Raw genomic sequence first — 14,966 nt, forward strand, 5'->3', positions numbered from 1 at the left:
AAATATATGCGTTTCTGAATGACCTAAGGCTGGGTTTAAGAGGATTTTAACTGCAAGTATTTGATGAACTATGATGATTATCTAAAGTTTTGACTTTTTTGGCTTTTGCAACTGAGCTCCTCAAACATAACTGAAGATAACAGTAATGTATTCATCCTTGCTATGAAGACCATTTCCGCTCTTGTATAATTGGTAGTTTAATTGGAAACAGCTTCCAGCACCTGTGCCCTGACTCCGGACTTGCCACACTTTGATCATGCGCTCTGTTTAGCATCACAGTAAACTAAAACAGCCCAGATGATAATAACTCATTGCCTATGAATGTATGTGGACCCAGAGGGCACAGTGTGCCAAAGCACTAAAACAAACAAATAAAATGCATCCAATAGAAACAGGAAGTGAAGTAGACCTTTGAAGAGCGTTTCAATGTTGGAGCCAGACAAAGAAAAAAAACACTCAAATTAATACAGCCTTGTCCTAACAGACCCACCATTTCAGACCACCTGACAAAAACTGACTTTCATCCACCATCACCCACGTCCTCCATTATTATAAATCATGATATCTTTATTATAGGCCGAAAAAGATCTGTCTTTCCATGAATTTAAAAGGTCAGCATGGACCAGTTTCTGCAGTGAGCTCGTAAGGGTCCACTACAGTTCAACCACGATCGCATTTTCATAACAACCCTATCTTATCGAGCAGGCACCAGTCTAAAACCTGACAACAGCCCTATGTTAACTCCAGGAATACTATTAATATCACAAGCTTGGTGCACTAACATGGTGAGTCATTTTATATATAAATAAGAATCCTTACCTGACCTAACGTTGGCCTGTAACAGTTAAACATCTAGACGACGGGTTGCATATACAAGATTTCCACATTCCAATGAAGTGAAGAGAGGAGTTCAACACTCCTGAGATCTATGGTACTGCAATGATGTAACCATTGGACCACTGTCATATGTTCGGTTTCCATGCCTACAGTGCCTGGAGTGGCAGCTGAGAGTGGTTTCTATGGTAACAGAGAGCTTCAACGGGGCACTTCAGTACATCTTTCCTGTGACCACCCCCTTGAAACTGCAAGTGCAGTAAGATAGCTGACAAACAAAACTAACATTGCGAAGCAAGTTTAATTGATTGAATGGCAACATAAGGAACAGTTGCAAAATGCAAGTGAATCACACAACAAACATTGTTCATTGCTTTACAAAATGTAAAACAAACAAATGCACAACAAACTTCCAAACACACCACATGCTCCTATTAAAGATTTTAAAGGCAGGTGTATCAAATGTCAGAGCCCATAAACTGGCAGTGAGTTGTCATCCAACTGCTTGTTGTCTTGTTTATTGGACCCTAATGAGACACAAACACCATATGTCAATACAAAAGCAGCTGCATTAGAGTAGATTCACAGACAGGCAAAGCAAGAGTCTAAGAAGAGCCCTAAAGTTCTAGAAATGTAGCTTATTGTCACTTCCATATTACAAACCAAAACCAACCCTTTCACATACCCCACAGTCATAACACAAGTACAAATTGCCCATAATACACGTTATCCTGTAAAGATCTTTGACAGTAAATTCAATCAAATCTGAAGACAAAAGTTAAATAGACAAGTTTTTTGGACTGCAATAATAAACAAAGTGGCATCAGTAAGTTTGCAGTTAACGCGTTAAAATGATGTAACTACGCAAATTGAAAGATCAGAGATTCAAGTTTACTTTTTAAGCTCTCTATATGTCGAGAAACACTTTGACAACTTTGTTTAACCTGTCAAACCACACACGCACAAACTTGTTGTTGAAACAGTGTCTATACATAATATACCTTGTGGCCTAGGACGAAGTTAGTGTGCCCCTTGATATGGAATAATGTAATTGAAAGGCCAATTTTTATGTGAATGTAGGGATCCGCATACAGTGCATGGCAAAATTTTTATCATTAGAAGAGGGCGCAGATACTGTACGCACACGCCGAATTTTTGAACCCTTGCGAACATTGTACGGGTAGGTCGCACATGCGCGAACACAAGTATGAAGGACAAGAGACGCATTGAAATTTGTCACATGCGTCGAAGACCAGCGCATGTGTATGAGTCAAATGAACTATGCTTTGCAACAGACCCCACAAAAATATTCGAAATGTAAACCAATGTGCCTTGTTTGATACTAGGTCTTGACAGCTGTGGATTAAATATGACTTTGTGTAATCATCCTATAATTAATGTGTTTGCAAACAACAGCAGGTCTCCTAAAGGTTCAGAGGGATTTAAGATAGTGGGGGTAACAAGCTAACTCAATTTGATAATCCACTCATGATATCCATGCACTATCTGATAAACTACTGCAGGGCTCAATGTTATGGATTTGGCCAAATTTTTACACGTCCTCACACAAAAAAAAAAACAGGCCTGATTATTGTTTTTGGCCCATGTTACCTTAAGCTAACCTCACACGAATTTAACCCCAATATTCCCCTCCAGAGAATCCAAGAGAAAATCAGGTTGGTCTAACAGTCCTGTACTTTTCAGGTAAAGAAACTGAATAAAATAATCAAATAGTCCGCACAATGAACTGCTGTCACTTTAAAACCAAAATAATGCACATATTCAATATACTGTTACACATGCGTTGTATTTCTGTTCACATTCACATTTGACAATTCTCTCAATTGACCCAATGCTCCTTAGTAGAGGTGGTTAATCGTTGAGCCCGTATAAATCTATTCAAAATCAATTATTAGTAGGGATGCTCCGATCAGGATTTTAGCAGCCGATACCGAGTACCAATTTATTGCCTTTGTGATCGGCAGATACCAATGCCCAATACTGACTCTTCAAGCTGATATGCAAGCTTTAAAATGAACGTTTAAACTGTCAAAATTTTAAAACATATGCAAATAATAAACTTTTGGCATGAAAATGCAATTGTCCGCTAGGGCTGTCACTTTTGAGAAAAATCAAATTCGAACGGATTTCGAATATCATGCAATGTATACGAATATATTCGAATATCTAGCCCCCCCCCCGTGCGCATAAAAAAACCCCACCGTAATGGAGATTCAATCACAAAATTATTAAAGCGTAACTAAACCCCTGGTCAGAGCCTGACTCCACCCACTGCAATATTTGAAAAATGCAAGAAAAGTGGGCAGATCCCAACGGAGATAGAGGGGGCGAACTAAGTGTGTGGTGAGATCGTAACAAGGGCGTGGTGAGCTTGAACCTGCTTACGTCACGAGTCATTTCTTGGACCCAACATCCAATAGGAAAATTCAACTGCAGTAGCCACCGTTCAACCTCAAGAGGGCAGCACTCAGACGTTTTTACACCATATATTGTAGTATTGAAACACTTTATATCCAAATGTCAAAAAACTTACTAAAATCAATGAACAGCACTAATAAAGCATCATTCTTACAGATCATTAACTAAAAAAAGTTGGTTTGGGGTTTAGTTACTCTTTAACAGTGACAGTCATAAACAGGGTTGTCTGGATTACTTTTTTACTTAAAGCTGTAGTCTACAATGTTGAAAATCGGTGGAGAAAGCCTGAGGCGGTTAGTAAGTTTTAAAAAACTCATCCCGCCCCTCTGTGCTACCTGATCCCTCCCACCGGGAAACGAACTGAACAACGTCACTCATTCAAGCTTTGATCACTTGTAGTAAACATCAGAACAGAGATTTACCGAGCAGTAAACACATAAAGCCTTGAAGGAATGAACAATTACAATTATGATTGCAATTGACAATATTTACATTCACAACAACGTTTGGCATACGTTTCCCCTCCTGAGCTTCAAGGAATGACTTTGTAAAATATAATTACTTTGACCCGTGATACGCGATGCTAAACGGCTAACATTCCAAAGCCGACCGGCAGCATGAGCATGTTGTTGCCAGACTGATAAAAAGATTTATGTAACACCACACACAATCTTTGTAAATATAATTACTTTGACCCGTGATACGCGATGCTAAACGGCTTCAATGCCGACCGGCAGCATGAGCATGTTGTTACCAGACTGATAAAAAGATTTATGTAACACCACACACAATCTTTGTAAATATAATTACTTTGACCCGTGATACGCGATGCTAAACGGCTAACATTCCACTGCCGACCGGCAGCATGTTGTCAGACTGATAAAAATATATTTATGTAACCTCACACAATAAAATTATAAATAGATGCGTACCTGTTCAACAAAAAGTCCGCCGTGTCGGCGTCGGTTTTCAGCCCCAAATCTCCCTGAAGCTTCCTCCAACGGTCAATTGCGGACCCCTATTGATTCTACTTAGAGTCCGGCGTTTTTCACACTTTTTTTTACCTCTGCTCTTTTCTCTACAGACTTCCCTTTTCTTCTAACCTTTACTGTAGGGACAAGAAGCTTGTTGCTGTCGGTTAGTTTTTTTCCATTAGTGAGATGTTGCTGCTTCGCTAGCTAACATACACTGACACAAATGTCATGTCGCAGGCACGAGAGGGGCGGGGTGGTGAGCGATGGGGTGGAGACGCGATCGCGAGGTGGATTTTCAAGTGTACGGGGATTTGATGAGAGCAGTTAACCAATGTAAGCTGTCCGGCCGGACAGTTTACATTGGTCAATTGATCTGCCGCCGTACACCCAATAGACTGAATGGATTTTTAAAATTCTTTTTTCTCTTCATATTGTTAGGATTTTACTGTAGAACCATAACCAGCATCTAAACGAGTTTATTAATAATGAACAACCTTTGAAATCGTAGACCATAGCTTTAATGTTTAAAACAGCAGGTTATCAACTTATGAATAACAAACTTATATATAGGGCTGTGACGGTTAGGATATTTTCTCACCGCGGTGAAGCATAAAAAAAATCATGCGGTTATGCGGTTAACCGCACAACAGTAACCCCAAAAGCACAACCCCCCACCCCCGCAAAGCATCGGAAACGTTTTCTTATTTATTATTAAAACAACAAATTATATTAGTAATAACAACATAAAATAATATTTATTTCCATAGGTATAATATATATATATATAGCAATACATATATATATTTTTATATATAATATATATATAATAATTATATAATTTTTTGTCATCGTTTATAACCTTTTTATAATTATTTTGTACAATACATTTCATACAATAGCAACCTGAAAAAAACTAGAAAGAACATGCCGAGCTTAACATTGTTTCTTGTAAGCAAAACCTTGATTCCAATTTCTTTAGACATTTTTAGAGTGTTTTTCGGGTAACACTCCGTGGATATAACGCACTCCTCCAAACGCAACGGGTTGAACGTTAAATAATTTATTGCACAATAAAATGGGTTACAAACAATGACAAAAACTGTTCCATAATTCATATTAAACTCAAAAGAAACGAAAATAAATACTATTTCATGTTACTATAGTTAATATGTTTAATTATAATTTTTCAAAGCAGATACGAAACGAAATAACGTATTGCATCATTCCGTAAATAAATGCGCAAAACTTATGGATACTCCAAATCAATGCTTTAAATTACTGCTGTCCATTTACATAATCAAGAAGATAATAAAACTTTTTTGATCCCGAGCTGGAGAAATTAGTTTACAGCATTAACGGGTCACGCGGTCAGTAAGCCCTCACCTGCCAGACTGATGTCACTATGGTACTTTGCTCCTCTCGCAAAAGTCTTGGAGATTTCCAACTGTCGTTGCTGGGCTGAAGTTTTATGCTTTACTAAAGGTATGTTTGGTGCTCCCAAGTCCGACAAACGCCACATGATAGTTAATCATCACAAGATGTGATTTTAGATAGTGACATTTCCTCGCTACGATAGTCAGACATATAGGTCTACAGCCGACCGCGCTAGCCTTCATAACTATAGTTGGCATGTTTGACCATTATAGTTTTAAATAATTATGCTATTATTATCAGTACCAACGCGCATTTCGTGCTGCCCGGTGACCTTCTTGCACCTGAATAATGTAATGCGCGTGGCTGTGAGTTGCACTTGCACTTGAGATTTTGTTATTCGCGCAGTGAGTGAGTTGGTACAGTTCCATGGCATGCAATAAATATCAGAGCACCTGGGCATGACGCGCTTAAATTAATGGCTTCATGTTTAAGAAGATTGCGCCCGTGACAGTAGGCTATTGTGTGTATTTAAGTACTGAAACTAAGTAATTAAATAACAATTATAAGACATGCGCACATAATAAACCCCTATATATGTTTAATGCACGTCCCTCTCCCTTGTGCGGAAAGCAGTTTTTTCTCTAGAACCCTTGAACACAGGATGGAAGACAGTAAATTATGATTAACAATGACTTTTGTGTATAGTTCATATCATACACCATATGACTTCTGAAACTTTCACCAGCAAAATAAAGAAAATATAAAAAAGTGCGGTGATGACGATGATGAACTCAGCACCGCGGTTGGCATCTCATTACTGCGGTGATGCGGTGACGCGGTTATCGTCACAGCCCTACTTATATAAATAGAAAAAACGATTCAGAACAGTTACAAACAATAACATGACAACTTAAATAGCAGCAGGAGTATATAGGCAGACCCAAACGGAATTCGCGCCCGCAGATTTCGGCAGAAAACTCCGCGGAATTCGACGGATTTAATGCCCGTCATTGACAAGCACACATATCCCGCGCTTGAGCGTGTTTGTGAGAAGTAATCTCATTGACAACAAGCACACATACAGCCTATAACCCACGCGTTTGTGAGCCGTCATTGACAAGTGCATTATCTCTGCGCGTGCTGTTTGCTTGACCGTTTTTAATGATAGAGAGCACAAACCCTTTGATACTTGAGATGAAATTAAACTTATAGATGAGTTAAGCAGATCTCACTTGACTCTGTCGTCTATGTGACGCGCGACAGTCAACATTGAAATATAGTGCTATATAAATAAAATTAAACTAAATTAAACTAAAACTAAACACATCATCATTTCAAATCCGTTTACAAGACAAATGCTGTTGTTTAATTTAAAGTTTACATTGCATTATAAAAATTATGAAATTATCTTCATACATGCTAATTTCATAATGCGAACGTATTAACACGTATTTTTATTCTGCTATAATATTTAACACTATAAACAATATGCCATTTTATATACAAACTATAATTCTATCTTGACATGCACATGAGGTTCATTTTGGTCCCATTTGATTCCCTCTCGTGCGCACAGTTGCTGTCGTCGGTCTCACTCTCAGCCTCCTTCCTATTACGAGGTGTTACTGTAAAAAATGCGCCACACATGGCATTTTAAAAACCGGATGGTTTATTTATAGTTCGAATACGGATATTTCACGTCATGTTCGAATGCATATTCGAATATCGAATAAAAAGTGACAGCCCTATTGTCCGCAATAGTGTTGTATGCGCTGTTTGATGGTGATGTAAAGACGCATCGCGCTCAGGGGCGAAAATCTCATCTAAATGTTGGGGGGGACAATAAACATAAAATTTTTCAAGAACAATTTTTGAAGGGGACACCAATAATACAGGCAAAATTGTACTTGCAAGGAAATGGGTACAGATAGAAAACGTTTCTCTTTCTCTATGAACGGACGCAAATTTAATTTTAATACATATGAATGCAGAGGTGAAAAGAGTAATACAATTTTCTACTTAAGTAATAGTAAAGTTACTTTAATAATATTTTACTTAAGTAAAAGTAAAGTTACTGGTCTAAAAATCTACTCAAGTAAAAAGTCATTTTAATTTTAAGAGTTACTTTTTTACAGCGGGGAGAGGTTTCTAGTATAGTTCACAAAGGAAGGATATATACATCTCAAACTATGTTTTTAATTGTAAACATCTCTACAATTAAAGTGCAATAACAAATGTTAATAAAATAAAAAGCTTTTTATAACTAAGAAACATTTATGGAATTATTTAATGATTTTTACAGGTGAGTTATGCACTTTTGAAGCAAAAATAATATGAGGTCAGCAGCTAGTAAATACAATCATTATATGAAGGTTGTAATTGATGTATTGCTGGTAACATACATTGTTATTAAACTATATACATAAATGAACATATAATGAGATGAGTGCCATGGCTATACACTATACATCCTTTACACGTTTATTAGCTCCCAGACCTGTGTACCTGATGTCTTTCAATCTATCTCTCTCGCGCTCTCTCTCTCTCTGCAATGTCTAATGATCTGCGCATTCTCGAGGACGTTCTCAAGTTGTTTGACTTGACGCGAAGCTGCTAGACCTCGGAAGATAATGCGCATGTATTAAAAATGCATCGTGCAAATTAGCGGTTAAACACGGTCGGCAATTCTCAAACTCCGTACTCAAGAGCATGAACCCTACCTGAATGAAACAATCGCTTTGCGTCAATGGCCAGGGGTTTCTTTCGTAAGAATTGAATTGAGGGTCTGCATTAGCCTGCGCCTGTCTCGTCCCTCTCCATGGTTCTTTTTGCGCGTTCCCCCGCCCATCAATCAATCATCCGACCGTGGCGCGTCTTTATCACCTTACTTTTTTATTTATTTTTACTCAGTAACGGATATGATTTAACATGTAGCGAAGTAACCAACAATACTTTAAACATACTTAAGTAAAAGTAAAGTACAGATTTTAAAAACTACTCAAAGTAAAAGTACACAAAAAACTCAGTTACAGCAAGGTGAGTAAATGTAATTTGTTACTTTCAGCTCTGCCTCACCTCTGCATGAATGCATAAAAATGTTTTCTTGATCGTTTATCTGCTTCTGTTCTCAGAAAACGAAATATGTTCATGTTTATATGTCAAAATAGTCCAGTTTTAAAACATATGAGGATAAACTGATAAGTGATGGGAAACGTTGTATTGTATATAGCTTATTAACGCGTCGGCTCCGTACACTTCTCTACCACCGGAATGTGTGGTGGTGAGGTAAAAGGGGCGTGGGCAGTGGACCAAACCACTGTGAGGCAAGGGAGGGGGAATCCAAATATTTAAAACGTTTTTTTGTTGTTGCTCCGTTTGCATTTGTATTGTTTCACTTCTTACACAACTAGTTTAAGTATTATAAATCATTAAATTATTTTCAATACACATATTCTAATGATAATTTAGGGGGGACAACCCTCAGATAGGGGGGGTCCTGTCCCCCCCGACCCCCCCGGGATTTCCGCCCATGATCGCGCTGTTAGGACCGGAGCGCGTCCTCATAGAAAAATACAGCTATATCTGTAAAGGCAGAGAGAGAAATACAAATTTTTAGGTCGCACATAAGCAATGGGTTGTCAAAATGCTTGCACTTAGGGCTGGGCGATATCAGGGGATTGTCATGCGCATCTCCTCAGTAAAGCCGGTTCCTTGATTAATAGTAAGTCGGCATCAGCTGCTTTTAGATGGAGCGGCATTTACTACAAAGAGCCGTAGTTCGCTGACAATCTGGGAAATTTTGCATTAATAATCGAGGATGTATCGCCAGCGATAATTAATGCGATTTAGCCCAGCTTGTCAGTGAACTACGGCTCTGTGTAGTGAATGCAGCTCTATCTGAAAACAGGTGATGGCGATTTACTACTAATCAAGGAACCGGCTTTACTGACGAGACTAGGGATGCTCATATAAGTTAATTTTCCAGACCGACAACCGTAGCTTCTGATCCAAACATTAACCGTTAACTGATAAGATTTTAATATGAAATTGTCATTGAGTAAAAATACAGTTGACGGTTGTCTGTGACCAAGTAAAAACAAAACATTTAATTTGAACGTGCAAACAGCAGCGACAGATCAACAACAGAACCAGGATTCATACATTATCAGATATTCACGCAACATTACCTTATTAAAAAGCACGCGATCAGTCCAGAGGATTTATATCCAAAAAGGGCAGATTGTCTCGGTTTCATCTACCACAGTGGTTATTTCTAAAGCAGGACGCTTTTCAGAAAGTTTTGCGTCGTCTTTCTCCATTTGTGCAAAAAGAGAGATGTTTATGGTCAGGGTCAGAGGCCATCAGCGAACGTATGTCCGGATGGGCGTGAGACGGACCGCGTCATCTTGCGCGGACACGCACGCGCGCGTCTCCGTTCAGCTTCTAAACACTCATACAAATGATTTCTCATACAAATGATTACTTTATCAGACCGTCAGGGCAGCAATAATTTGTGTTATTTACAGGACATTCACAAATTAAAGATAGAAAAGTGGCGAAATGTCTGTTGTCTCATGACGACACGCACCATGCATTAATCGGTTGTTTTTACCGTACTCGAAATGCTGCACCATACACCATGTGACAACAGTCACCGATGTCATTGGTCTCTGACAGCTCTTACCATCTCATGACTACACCCCATGTTTCCACGACAACGAGCCTGACAGGAAGAGCGAATTTAGCAAGATATGGAGATAAACAATGCAGTCTTCACGAGGTTTCTTTGCTTTAACGCAAAACTGCGCCCTTCTCACACAGCTGTGCATTTATAAAATCATCAGCTCAAACGTCCAAGAGACACCGAATCTCTGCAACGGACCAAGATTGCCTTGTTTGTTGTTATCCCACAATATGACACCCGGCTCACGTCAAGACAGAAGCCCAGTGGCTCCAACATGTGGAGAACTTCCTGTATTTGGTTCGACCTGAGGTCGAGCAGTGTTCACACCACAGATGGGTCACACCAGAATTCGGCGACAGCCGCTACGAAACCACCTGTTTAGAGCGGTCTCGGAGCAGCCATTTAGTGTGCACCAGAGCAGGGAACTACACTAACCTTTTCCACTGGTGGCACTTGCGCTGCTACCTTTTTCAGTTACTGGCGCAAAACATGATTTGGTCGCACAAATTAGTTATATTATATTATGGATAATAATGAACAATAATGAAACTGTATTGCATACAGATGTGCTTTTAATTTTACTTGCCATCTTTTAAATCACATGCCGCCTTGTTGTTTTTTTATGTTGCAGTGTTTCCCACAGATCTGAAATTTACTTGTGGTGGTAGCCTGTGAAAGGGGCAATCATTACCCACCAACAAAAATGGTCTACTATGTGACAAAGAACTAATAATGTGTGACACAACACAATACTTTGATTTATTAAACAATAATATTAATTTCACATTATAGTTTGTTAATCTAACCACCCCAAACTTTCTTTGAACAAAGCTGACACTGTTTGTCAAAGCACCACGAAAACACTTACTGTTTTTGCACTGATATATGAAGCAATTAGACCCCGTTTATCAAACTTAATATAATACAATACTATGTATAGTATATTAATAGACAGTGCAGGTCTATAGATTATAAATGTGACTGATGTTACAGGGAACTACACTAACCTTTTCCACTGGTGGCACTTGCGCTACCAACTTTTTCAGTTACTGGCGCAAAATATGATTTGGTCGCACATATTTTTTTCAAGTTATATTAAGGCGCTCTGGATAATAATGAACAATAATGAAACTGTATTGCATACAGATATGCTTTTTATTTTACTTGCCATCTTTTAAACCACATGCCGCCTTGTTTTCTTAAACGTTGCAGTGTTTCCCACAGATCTGAAATTTACTTGGTGGTGGTAGCCGGTGAAAAGGGCAATTATTACCCACTGACAAATAATGGTCTACTATACATGTGATGTAGAACTAATAATGTGTGACACAACACAATAATTTGATTCATTGAAAATTAATATTAATTTCACATTATATTTCATCAATCTAACCACCTTAAACTTTCTTTGTCATGAACAAAGCTGACACTGTTTGTCAAAGCACCACAAAAAGACTTACTGTTTTTGCACTGATATATGAAGCAATTAGACCCCTTTTATACAACTCAATATAATACAATACTATGTATAGTATATTAATAGACAGTGCAGGTCTATAGATTATAAATGTGACTGATGTTATAATGGTTATATAATTTCTATTAGAAAGGCACTTTTGCTGCTTCTGCTCTATCTTTCTATTTCTCTCTTGCCGATTTAAAAAGCTTAATCCACTCATTATTTCAGATTTAAAAGTCTAACTTGCTGTCCCGGTGACAGACTTTACATTGCTTTGCTCGTTCAGTGCAATTGGCTTGACATTAGCATTGCTTTTTGCTACAATCTCTGTCCAAACTTAATATGGATATGGTTTAAGAAAATATATGGTTAATTAATAATAAGATTATTAAAAAAATGTGAGAAAGAAAATGCAGCGCGTGGTCGTAACAAGAACCCTCGCCATAGAAACCGGAGGCACGCTGAAACTGCACTCGAGCTTTAGCGCGGTAGCGCTCATGGACGTTTTCCGATCGACCCGGGTTATAAACAAAACATTAATCAGACTTGGGACCCAAAGTAATTAAACTAGGACCTAACCGGACCCGACAGACCATTTAAAATATAAACCCGGAACCATACGAGTCCCGCGTCCTCAGTGAAGAAAGCCTCTGCTCAAGTTCAGAAACAAGGAAGACACTGCGCTTGCGTCGCGTCCCACCCAATTCATTGAGAAACAGCTGAGCACGCAAACGCACACTGATAGGGAGAGACACGACGTGCTTTCACGCAAAATGAAGCCAACGTGTTGATGGCTCAGAACATGTTATAAAACGTATTCTTAAGATCCACATTTCTGTTTTAATAAATGCTCATAGTAAATCATAGCATATTGTCTAAAACATTAGGTAGCACATTTGCGACCCATTAAAAATTAGGGTCGCAACGGCAGTTCAAAAGGTCGCATATGCGACCATTTTGGTCGCAGTGTAGCTCCCTGTGTTATAATGGTTATAATTTCTATAGGCACTTTTACTGCTTCTGCTCTGTCTTTCTATTTCTCTCTTACAGATTAAAAAGCTTAATTCACTCATTATTTTAGATTTAAAAGTTTACTTGTTGTGGTCCCGGTGACAGGTGACTTTACTTACAGCTTTGCGTTTTTTATATCTTGAGTCAGTTTGAGCTTTGCTCGTTCACTGTAATGGTTGACATTAGCATTGCTATTTTTCTACCATATCTGTGCAAACTTTTTAGAAAAGTCGCACCGGCCCAATTCATTGAGAAACAGAAAGCACGCGAACGCTCACTGTGTTGAAGGCTCAGAGCACGTTATAAAACGTATTCTTAAAATACACATTTCTGTTTTAATAAATGTTCATAGAAAATCATAGCATATAGCCTAAAATATTACCTTATGGTAGGTACAAAAATAATCAGTGATACGTTTGCAACCCATTTAAAATTAGGGTCGCAATGGCATTTCAAAAGGTCGCATATGCGACCAAAATGGTCGCAGTGTAGTTCCCTGCAGAGTGCGGCTGTTGTGTTCACACTGACCCAAACAAACCGTACTCCGATTGACACGTCATTTGGGCCGTTCTAAAAAGTGTATGTGTGAAAGCACCCTTAGTGATGCTAAAGAGTCAAGAAGGTTCAAAATAACACTATATCCTAATACCGAACCCTTTACCCTAATGAAAGTACAGAGTTAAGTGAAAAAAGAAAAAAAAACTACCACATTTAGTTTACTATTGAAAATCTTGGAAAATTAACCCTTTAGTTTCAGCAAGTTTAGGCAATCTGAGGTTGGGCGAGCTTTGGGAGCAAGGAAATCAGGAAATACAAAAAATAGCAAGTAAGAGAAGAATAACTTCAAACACTAATATATGGAAGAAGATACCTGCTTTTGGCTATATCACCAATATACTTACACAAAAAATTCTGTGCAACATTCCTTATAAATAAATTATGCCAAGTCCTGCCACAATTAAAACATCTTAATTCTTGGGACATGTACAGTCAAACACAAAATTTTACACAATCTGAACACTTTAAAATCCTATGCGTACATGAAATTGCCTCAGGCACACACCACGTAACAAGCAGCACAATGTTGTTGTGTACCATGGGAACATATTCAGTCATATTTATTTTCTGTTTGATTATCTGTGCATTAAAATCTAACTTCCATCATATAAGTTACTTTTAAACACAGATAACAACTAATGCAGTTAACATGGGCATGATTAATTCACTGCTAGGTTAAAATTTACATTTTACAACCATGAAACAACCAATAAAGCTTTCACGTAATCTAATGGCAGGTCTGATATATGCCTCTGGCCACAGTGTTTACTACGGGAATAACTGGTTGTCTATCAAACCCTACTAGTTTCCAACCGAGCCGTATTTTGGAACATAATAAGTCTGAAGGTTCGAAACAAAGCCCAAAAATTATGTATTGGAACTGGAAGGCAGGCAGGTTTTGCGACATTGTAACAGACTGATCCTCAGTGCAGCAGTTACACAACACGTCAAGCCGACAGAAAACGCTAGCTTGCTAGTTACTCGCACAAATGCAGTTTTACTTACGTTTCTCAGGTTAAAATGTCTCCTCCAGAAGACGCCACGTTTCAGGCGGCCGTTAAATTTGCCTTCCTTATCGAAAACCTTCTCCCTAAACATCTAAATGTTTACACCGTGGATGACATTCGACTAGCGCAGCTAAAGGTAAAGCCAGTTAGCTGGCTAGCTAATGCGGTTAAACGCACACGATCAGCTCTGTCCTCAACGGCTCTCGGCTAGGTTTACGAGCTTTAGCAAACATGTTTCACACACTGTTCCACGTTGGTTCAGGAAATTATGCGTGCACGTCAAATTTTGGTTATAAACGCCAAATGTAAGGAGAATTTCGAATCGTGTTAGCGTTTCTAGCTACATGTTAGAGAAAGGTGACGTGCACTACTCAGAGCCATGACGGTCGCGCGCTTGGGTTCTGTGTGATGGGCGGGGCGATCGCTTCTATGATTGACATCTTCTTCTTCTTCTTCTTCTTTTGAATTTACGGCAGCATAGACGCATTATGATTGACATCATTGGCCTGAATGTGTAATATGTGAATTTTGTCCGCTTAAAAGCAAATGAGTTGGTTTTGCATTTTGGCAAATACAAGTTGTACCAATTATGTCCCTATTATTAATGTCATTCTTGTGATATTTAA

At 38.5% G+C, this 14,966-nt stretch overlaps 1 protein-coding gene across 2 annotated transcripts in view; it reads right to left on the reverse strand.

Annotated features, from left to right (window-relative positions):
* Window positions 1–14,742, reverse strand: part of ppm1ba (protein phosphatase, Mg2+/Mn2+ dependent, 1Ba) — a 29,948-nt gene extending 15,206 nt beyond the window's left edge. Inside the window, exon 1 of one of the 2 annotated variants that reach the window (XM_065296983.2) lies at window positions 820–968. The gene's annotated coding sequence lies outside the window, so the exon portion shown is untranslated. Of the gene's footprint in view, window positions 1–819; window positions 969–14,338 lie in introns of those variants that run through there. The other variant, XM_065296982.2, reaches the window with a different exon arrangement.
* Window positions 14,743–14,966: the final 224 nt, after the last annotated feature.

Source organism: Paramisgurnus dabryanus, chromosome 20 (assembly GCF_030506205.2).
Source record: "Paramisgurnus dabryanus chromosome 20, PD_genome_1.1, whole genome shotgun sequence".
Lineage (NCBI taxonomy): Eukaryota > Metazoa > Chordata > Actinopteri > Cypriniformes > Cobitidae > Paramisgurnus > Paramisgurnus dabryanus.